We start from the raw sequence: 10,159 nt of genomic DNA on the forward strand, positions 1-10,159 counted from the left end.
TCACTTTTCTCATTGCTTGAATCTCATTTTTCATCTCTAGAGGTTGCCTTAGAAAGTTCTGTGTGCGAGCACCAGCCTTCAGCACAGGTGCAGAGGCTCACACTAGAGTGGCCTCAGAAGGATCTTGTTTAGAAAGCCAAATGTAAGCAATGCTGAATATTTCAGAAATGAAGAACAAATTCAGGGACTGGATAGCTGGGAATGCGCTACATGAGGTAGAACTTTTCTGTTATATTTTCCAGCACTTTGGGTTACTCCAGAGAGCATGCATTTGGAAGAAACTGTCACTAAATAATCATCAGATTTTTTAAATCAAATTTCATGTATAAAATATATTATTCTCAATGGTTTTATTATAAATAACCAAACACAGAAAGAAAATGTGATGAAATTCTTCTATTACAATTTCTTCTATAACAAATAAAATAATTTTAACAGAAATATTTTCTTTATTAAAATTATAAAATTTGTGAGATGGCTAGGTTTCCATTAAAATTTATTCACGAAAGAACATTCAAGAACATGTAAATGTTTTTAAATTTAAAAAAAACTTGAGATTATAATATAATCACAACATTCCTTCTTTCCCTTTTTTCTGTCCAAACCCTCCCACTTACCCCTCCCCTCTCCTTCAATATCCTGGTCCCTTTTTACCAATTGTTATTGCATGCATTTATGTACATGCTGTATATACATATAGATTACTAAATATAACCTGCTCAGTCTGTATAGTGTTATTTGTATGTATGTTCTCAGAAATGATCATGTGACACTGGGCAACCAATTAGTGTGCTCTTCCCAGAGGAAAACCACATCTTCTGCTCCCAGCATTCCTCAGTCTCCTGTAGTTCTTTGTTTAGGATTGAGGCATTGTGGGAGTTTCCCTGTCCACTTTGGCGTGTCCATTGATGTCATCCTTGTTTAGCTTACACTTGGGCAGCAATGTTGGTTGGACTTCTGGTAGGCTAGCAGCTGCTTCTGTATGACCCAATGAAGGGAAAAGTCGCAGTACAAAAAAATTTGATGCCATTCCCACGGGAGACAGAGAAGAAGAGGTTCAGAAGTGTATAAAGGAGCATACCTAAATACTGGAGAAAAACACAGGTGGTCCACAAGTAAGTAGAACACAGCTCCGGCTGCACTGTTCCCTAGAGGAGAGAGAGGAAACTGATGCATCTTTGAAGAAGTAAGGGAGACAAGAGGCAGGTCTACACTCAGAGCAAGTCCACAGCTTTCAGAAGGTTCAAACCAAGTTGTGGGTTTTGGAGAGGTAACATTTGCTCCAGCAGACAGGTAAGCAGTTGAGAAAAATTCCACTCAGTCATACCATCACCAGTGGTCGGTATCAGGGCTGGGTGCTTCCAAATTCTTGGCCACTTATTCAAAGGATTATAATGAAGGAGCACATAGCTTTGCAAAACTAGCAGGGAAACTAGCAAGAAAGCAGGTAAGAAACACACCAGAAAGATAGACAGAGGCCTTTGAGAGTGTAAGAGATGACTCACAGTGAAACACCGAATTTAAGAGACCAGCAAATAGTTTTCTTTACTAGATTCTGCAGAAGTGCAACACCAGCTTAGATAGAAGGCAAAATGATTGACATAGTGTATTGGCAGAATACAACCATTTTTACTTACATTTCAAAATCTACTTTTATTTTGTATGTATGAATATTTTGTCTGCAGGTATGTAAGTGAACTGCATGTATGCCAAGTGCCTGTGGAGGTCTGAAGAAGTGGCTATCTCCTAGAATTGGTGTTAAGGTCCATTGTGAGCCTCCATTTGGGTGCTGAGATACAAATCTGTGTCCTTTGACAGAGAAGTATATGTGCTTAATAGCTGCGACACCGTTCTAGACCTAAAATAGTGGTTCTGAAGTCACAGAAATTCTCACTCTTTTTCCCATAGGGTGGCACACCAGACTGTTAATCTTCCACACTCTTGTATCTCAGCTCCCTCCCCAAATTCTACATTCATATTGGTTCAGTTTGTAAAGTCTTATCTATTGAATGTTCTGAGGCTTGAGGGTGCCTTCCTCTCTCATCGTAGGCTCAGTCACATAGAAGACTTCCTATACTTTTTCAAGTCTGAGAGCTCTGAAGCCAGCAGGAACCAACCACCACCTATGAGGTGGACAGGATGGAGAGCTGGGGACCCTAGAGCCTCCTGGTTATCTGTGATTCTTTGATGATTTCTATACACATCTCATATTGAAGATTGATCATAATGATTTCTTTGAATCTCCTATTGTTTTTCTTTTCAGATTTAAATTGATCTAACTTAAAAAAACTGTCTATCATATGATGGTCTGATCTAGTACCTAAAATCATCAGGTTATATTGATGGGTATTTGTTTGTTAATTACTATTAATAAGTATCCCCATTATACAAGGAATGATGTCACATCCTACTAAAGTTAATAGTCTTGCTAGTTACTTAGCGAGGTTAGAATTGTAACTATCAGTGCTTTCCTTTGGCCAAACCATCCTTCTAGTCAGCCTATGAATGGATCATCCTGTTTTTTTGGAACTTTCATTAATTCGTTGGCAAGGCAAAGGCCTTGAAGGGCCTCAGCCATTATCCCATCAGGGGCTGTGTTAATAGGAACAAAAAAGTGCAGTATCTCCCACCAAGCCCAACAGAAACATCTCCTTACTCTAGTGTCATATCATGTGATCTTGTTTCTTGTTTTTTTAAGCCTGTTGGCTGATGGTACCCTGCTGACTAAACACTCCTTTAAGAACATCCCTGCAACAGTTGGCACAATTGACTTGCTAAAATATTTAATAGACATGGTCCAATCTATGTTTTTCTTCACTGTTGATTACCAGAAGGTAACCAATTTGAGTCCTGTAGTTATTTAATTCCTAAGATTTTTGGAACTCCCCAGGGGACTCCTACAGAATCAAGGTAGATGTCAAAGGACCCACGAATTAACCTCTTAGCCCTGGAATTACCTTAGCTAAGAAGAAGAGAATTGAAGGCCAGGCTAAAGGATAGGGCCGGTTGAACCATCATATAGTTCTCATACCAGTTGGGAGGTAGGCATGAGTAAGGTCTCTCTTGTCTAAAGTACCATTACAGGAGCATTGAGTGCACAGAAATTGCTACTTTGCCCCTCCATTACTTGGCATTTTCAGAATATGAGTACAGACTGTAAGATCCTCCATTGAGAGAATTCACTCTCATGTTGTATGAGACACAAAGGGTAATTCATACTTCTACTAAGAATGGAGATGAATGACTAGCCTATACAGCTGAGAATAAGGGCAACAGACTCTGGTAAGTCATATTTCTTCATGGGCCTTTATCCTGAAATTAGACTAGCAAGCAATTTCCTCCAGTAGGGTCTGTGCCCCTTGGAAGGGGAAAGGATACTACTTGAGCCTGGAACATCCTGCTGCATAAGAACAGCAATAACCTTCTGCTGAGCAGCTATAAATTAGTCCCATTTTACCCAATTGTTCACTTCTTTTTACACAGTTTTCATTCTTAATATCTGTCTCAAATCCTTGATATTAACTAACTCTTCCTTTTTAAGGAATGTCAATTTAATTTTCATGATATAAAACTTGGCAAGCTTCAAGTTTTATAGTGAGGGGTGATGAGGTCTCAGTTAATGACTATGCTAACAGGAAAAGATTATGGAGAAACTTTCTCTATTCTACTTGAAAACTATTTTTTGAACATTTGTAATTTACCCTACATACCCAAGCCTCTAGAAGTTGAGCCAAACAGGGATCCATATCAGGAAATAGAGAGTTTTGAGGCTAGCTTGGTTTGATAGTTTTTTTTCCCCAGGATTCTATACTAGAAATATTGTTTTAAATCCAGACTTTCTTTATAACTCACAACAGAAGCAAATAATAAGTAAAGTACTTAACCAAAGTGAAAATACAGTGAACTGCACCAGCATCGTGTCCTTTATGTTATAAGGGATCATCAGGTCCCTATCAGAATTAACTTTGAAGGCGCTCTAGTAGACCCACATAATTCTTTTGGATCTTCCTCTTTGGGAGATGGAGCCTCCTTGACTGGTCCTTTGACTTAAGTTCACCCCTTTTCAGCTGTCTGTACAGCTGTTTCCGATGGTCAGAACCATTGGATGGGACTGGAGTTTGTCTTCTCTTCATGTTTTTATTTATCACACCAGTTGTCAGGCTGAAACTGATCAACTGCAAACCTCAGCAGAGGCCCTTGCACAGGAAGTCCTTTAGACTAGAGAGATGATAAGATGGAAGGCAGAGCCTGTGTACAAGTTTTCATCTTTGACTTCCACGGTCAGGAAATCTGTGACACCACTAAAAACGGGGATGTCACACATCTCATAGACCCACATCTTTTTGGAGTGGCCTGGAGTTTTAAATTCCAAGAAGTGTGATGGGGGGAAGAATATATCCAAAGGAAAACTTATTTCTGATATCTTGAGTTTGATTTATCCACTCCACTCTCTCAGATGATAGAGGTAGGTGCCATTAGGTATGAATTAATGTTTCAGTTTTCTATAATTTCCCCACCCCCAATACTCTAGAGGTTAAAAGTCATCTGAATCTATATTTTCTACAAGGCCACATCATGGTATGACATTATTATCAGTAGAAACTGGGATGGGAAGGTCCCCATGCCTCTGGAGATGTGGTTCACAATCATCAGTAAATATTTTAGCTTTTTAAGAATCAGGCATTTATGTTTGGTGGGATACTCTGGAAAGGCTCAGTAGGTCTTGAATCACAGGTTTTTCTCTTTATTATCTGTTTGTATACTTTTAGTCATCTATTCCACACATCTGTTCAGCAATGGTATAGACCCCACACAATTCTGATTTTTCATAGTGTGTCATACATAGCCTGGGGTCCCCAATGACTCTTCTTCTTAAAAGATGTACATAGTTTAGAGTCAAATCTTGAGAGACTGTGTGATGTCTGTGATCAAGAGGACAGGTAGCTTAAGAAGAGTCCTCTTGTTCTCTGAGTCCTGGCTGACCTTTAGGGATAAAGGCCAAAATACTGGCTGTCTGCTTTTGACCCTCTATCCTCAAGGGTGTGACCTCCTAAGTTTTGGTTGTTGAAACCTAGAAGGACAACTTAGCTTGTCTTGTAATTTAACTTTTGTGTGATATTTAGATAAAATAGATTAAAAATATTTTAAAGAAATTCTAATTGTGTTAAAACTCAGTCGCCCCATTAAAGTCTAACAAAATTAACAAGGCACAAGTTATTCTTTTGATTAGGCATACATTCTTTGTTCTTTTAAGGCAGTTCTTGTCAATGTTACCGTGATTAGTATATCAGTATAACCTTAGAAATTCTAACTATCAAACATCTATCATTCTTTACTCTCATTTTCCACACCTTCTCAGACCTTCTGTGACTTTGGATTTCATTAAGGGGGAACACGGGAGAAAGGGGACGTGGGAGGTGTTGGAGGGAGGAAAGGGAGGAGGATATGTTGTATAATTATATTTGTATTAAAATATTATAAAAGATTTAAAACTGATTAACTTGGAGTTCATTTCTGGGTTTAGATCTTTTACATTCTAATCTACCTTTTTTAGTCAATATTTGATGAATCGCTCAGTATGAACCAGTGATTATTACTAAAGCTCAGGTAATAAACAGATTACATGCACACATACTGTTAAACTCTCAGTGTGTGCCACTTCTCTTGTCGTCTCATCTGCTGCAGGGCTAGCACTCTTCATAAACAAGTAAAGGCTGGGACTAGAGAGATGGTTCAGCAATTATGAGCACTGACTGCTCTTCCAGAGAACCCATGGTGGCTCACAACCATTTGTAACCAGTCCCGCAGATCCAAGACCTTCTTCTACCCTCTCCAGCCACCAGGCACACACGTACACAGACATACTTTCAGACAAAACAAGAACAAATAAAGATTAATAAAAATTTTTAAAAAGAAAAAGCAGGAGAGAAATTACACAAAGATTGAAGAATCTTTACATGTTAATCCTGTAATTGTTGTTTTAGATAATCCTGTAATTGTTGTTTAGAAAAACACGTATTTTCCCTTAGCATATTTTGTTTCCACTGAAGACGTAGTGTGTTTTTATCATTAATATACAGGGCTGAAGTTCAGCATATCTATTGGACTATGGGCCTGTCCTTTAAAGTCTATAGAGTCTGCATTGCCAGGCCACACCCTCTCCTAGAGAAGACAGGCTCCCTGCTGGGATGATCACCCTCATAGACTGATCTCAGCTGGATAGTAATCTCAAGACAGAAGAGACCCAATCATACCTCCCCCCCACCACTGAAATCTCAGTCACAGCTTGCAGGGCCAGCTTGTACTCCTTTACTAAACAATAACTTTGAGGAAGGCTCATTCAAACACATCCACATACACCCTGCACACACATCTTAAATTCAGACAACACAGACACCATACAACTGCAGCACAAAAATAAAATAGCACTGTGGCATCTATCATTTTTTGGCAGTCATGTTGGTGGGGCTTTCTGAGCATAGTAACTTCTAGTATTCCTAGGAGACTCAATATCACAGCGCGCTCTGGTCTGCTGGGTCTTACACCTTTCTGCCCTTCTTCTGCAATGACCCTGTAGCCTCGGGTATATTGTAGATAGATGGGTCGTTTGTACTGTAGATATATAAGTGGGGACTGGGTTTCACAGCTCTGCATTTTGATTGGTTGTGGTTTCCTATGACTGTCTCATCTATGGCGAAGAGAAGTTTCCTTGATGTGGGTGAGGACTACGCTTACCTGTGAGTATAAAGACAAATATTTATAATTTATGCTGGTTTAGTAAAGTGGAAATTCTACATTCTTCTCCAAGACCCACAGTTTCACTGACTCTGGGTAGTTGGCTACGTTTCTAGTACCAGGCATGTTTTCCTTCTTTGATGTGTTTCTGAATTCAGTTTGTCAGGAATTTATTGAGAATTTTTGTGTCATTGTTCAACAGGCATATTCACCTATAATTTTATGGGGGGGGGCAAAGGAGGGAGGGTGCGAGAGAGAATTCTGGTGGTATAAGGATAATAACAGGTTCATAAGAAGGTTTTCTTATTTGGTAGAATAGTTTGAAAAGTATTGAAATTAATTATACTTAGGTGTGAGAATTCATCCATGAGCTTTCTGGGCTTGTGCTTTTTAAGAGGTTAAAGAATATGCTGCTGCTTCAATGTTATCACTTGTAGATATAGTTAGGTTGATTACTTCATACTGCTTTGATTTGCTATGTACTTTGCATGTAGAAATAAATCTGTTTTGCTTAGACTTTCTATTTTGTGGAATATGTAATTTTATAAATATATCCCACTATCCATATGAATTTTACTGGTATTTGGCAAAATGGTTTATTTTTGATCCATAATTTTTTTATTTGGGTCTTTTTCCTTGGTTAGTTGGCTGAAGGTTGTTGATCTTGCTTATTTTTTTTCCAAAATAACTTTTTCTCTGGATGATGATTATTTAAATTATTTTATTCATTTTCGTTTCAGTAATTTCTCTCCTGATCTCAATTGTTTCATTTCATCTACTAATTTTGCATTTGGATTGTTCTTGTTTTTCGAAGTCTATAAGATGATGTGTAAACTATTTATTTGAGACTTTCTGATTTCTTAATAGAGGCATTTTTATGTACCAATCTCCATTTCAGGACTGCTTTTACTATACCCCAAAGATTTTAGTATGCTGTGTTTTCATTTTTGTGTATGCACATTTAACTTTTAATTTGATTGTAAAAATTGTTTGGTCTTGTTATTTAAAATTGATTCATTTTATTTTTTTATCTTATGTGTATCTGTGCTTGTCTGCATGTATGGCTGTGCATCACTTGTGTGGTTGATGCCTATGAGGGTTGCAAAGGGCACTGGATCCCTTGGAACCGGAGTTATCGATGGTTGTAGTCCTCAAGTGGAGACTTGAACCTGGGTCTTCCGTAAGACTTCTGTAAGATGGAACTGATGTGCCATCTCTCAACTCTTGTTTCCTTCTTGATTTCTTCCATTTGGGAGTCAACAACGTATTGTTTACAATGCATGAGTTTGTATGTTTTCTATGTTCTTGCTATTAATTGTACTTTTATAAATTCTGACCATATAGATCACAAATGCTTTATTTTTATTCTCTTCTATTTGTTAAGCCTTGATTTGGTACCTAACATAGGTTGTATTTTAGAAAACATTCCATAAGATGCTGAGAAGAAAGTGAATTCTTCATTATTTGGATGAAATGTTCTCTGAGAGTCTGGTAAGCTCATTTGACATCTGATACCATTTAATTAATATTACATATATATGTATATATCGAGAGAGAGAGAGGAGAGAGAGAGAGAGAGAGAGAGAGAGAGAGAGAGAGAGAGAGAGAGAGAGTTGTTTGGAATGATCTGTCTATTGGTGGTAATAGCTACTGAATTCACCCACTTTTTGAGTTGTGGTTCATCTGTACTATTTTAGGTAATAATTGTTTTTATGAACTTTGGTATATATGTTTAGAATTTTAATGTATTCTTAATGATTATTATCTTAATTGACTGAAATAACCATTATCTCTTCTAATTAGTTTTGGTTTGAAATATACTTTGTAACATATTAGAACAGTGGCATATCCATGATTTCTAATTGTGCCTTTTTGGAGTAACTTTTCCATCTGTTCACACTACAGTAGCATCTGTTCTATATGGTGAGGTACATTTCTTGGTGAGCACAAATAGCAGTATCCTTCTTTTTGGTCAAATAATCTTGTCCGTGTCTTTTGATTGTGGAATTAAGCCACAGATTTATACTTACCACTGAAAGTTACATATTAATTTCACTCCTTCCCTTGATTGTGTAGGACTTGGTAGTTAGTATATTTTATTGCTTCCTTGCTTAACTATTGTATCAGTGTGGCTTACCTTTATTATAGCCTCATGTATATATTTGCCTTTCTTCTCAGACCAACGGATTCCTTCAAGTATCTGCTACAGAGCTGGCTTAACACTCATTAATTCTTTGAGCCTATTTTTATGATGTAAAGTTTTTTCTTTACTCTTCATTTGTGACAGAGAGTTTTGCTGGGTTGGTAAAGTGATTTGTCAGTTGTTGCCTTTTAGAACTTGAAACACATCATCCAAATATTTAAAATACTCTAATGAGACATTTGTTATTCTGATAGGCTTGGCTTTATTGTATAAATAAATTTGTTATTGTATAAATGAGTATTATTTGTCCCTTTTTGATGTTTTTAATGTGCTGTGTTTTGCATATCTATTGGTTTAGCTACAATATTTGGTGAGAAAGTTCATTTCTAATCTTTTTTGATGTTCTAAATGCATTCTGTATTTGATTTTTGCATTTATTTGAATAATTTTCTGATATGATTTTTGTTGGAAATATTTTCTATGAAGTTCTTCTCTTTTTGTTGCCCATAACTCTCAGATTTTTATTATATAAGTATTCCATGTATCATCAAAGTATTGCTTATACTTTCTTATTAATTTTTGTTTGAAAGGTCCAATTCTTGCACCTCGTCTTCAAGCTACAATATTCTGTCTCAATCCATTCTATTGGTGAACTTTTTCTTGGAGCTTTGTTTGATATAGTATGATTTTATTTCATTTGATATAGGATGATGTTTATTCCAGTATTCCAATTTGCTTTTTCTTCAGTATTTCTATGTTTATCCTGGATTCCTCTTTCATATCTTGAATACATATTTAAAATTTTGTTTACTTGTGTGTGTGTGTGTGTGTGTGTGTGTGTGTGCACATGTGAGGGCCAGAAGAAGGTGTCAAATCATTGGAACTGGATGTACAGACAGCTGTAAGACATTTATCACAGCTGTTGAGAACCTAACTCAGGTCTTCTGAAAGAGCACCAAGTACTCATAACTTCTGGGTCATTTCTCTAGCCCCCATGTTTTATATTAACTTTATTTCATTAAATTGTTTATGATTTTTGAGAGATTCATTCTGGAGTTTATTTGTAATTTCTTTGATTTTGTGAACATACCTATAATCTCTTTTCTGAGATCATTATCTAGTAGTATTTCATCTAATTTATTCCCAGTAGAGACCATGACTGTGGCATTATTAATCTTTGGGGGGACTTGTTTTGTCTATACACACACACACACACACACACACACACACACACACACACACATTTCAATTTGCTTTTTCTTCAGTATTTCTATGTTTATA

Source organism: Microtus pennsylvanicus, chromosome 4 (assembly GCF_037038515.1).
Source record: "Microtus pennsylvanicus isolate mMicPen1 chromosome 4, mMicPen1.hap1, whole genome shotgun sequence".
Lineage (NCBI taxonomy): Eukaryota > Metazoa > Chordata > Mammalia > Rodentia > Cricetidae > Microtus > Microtus pennsylvanicus.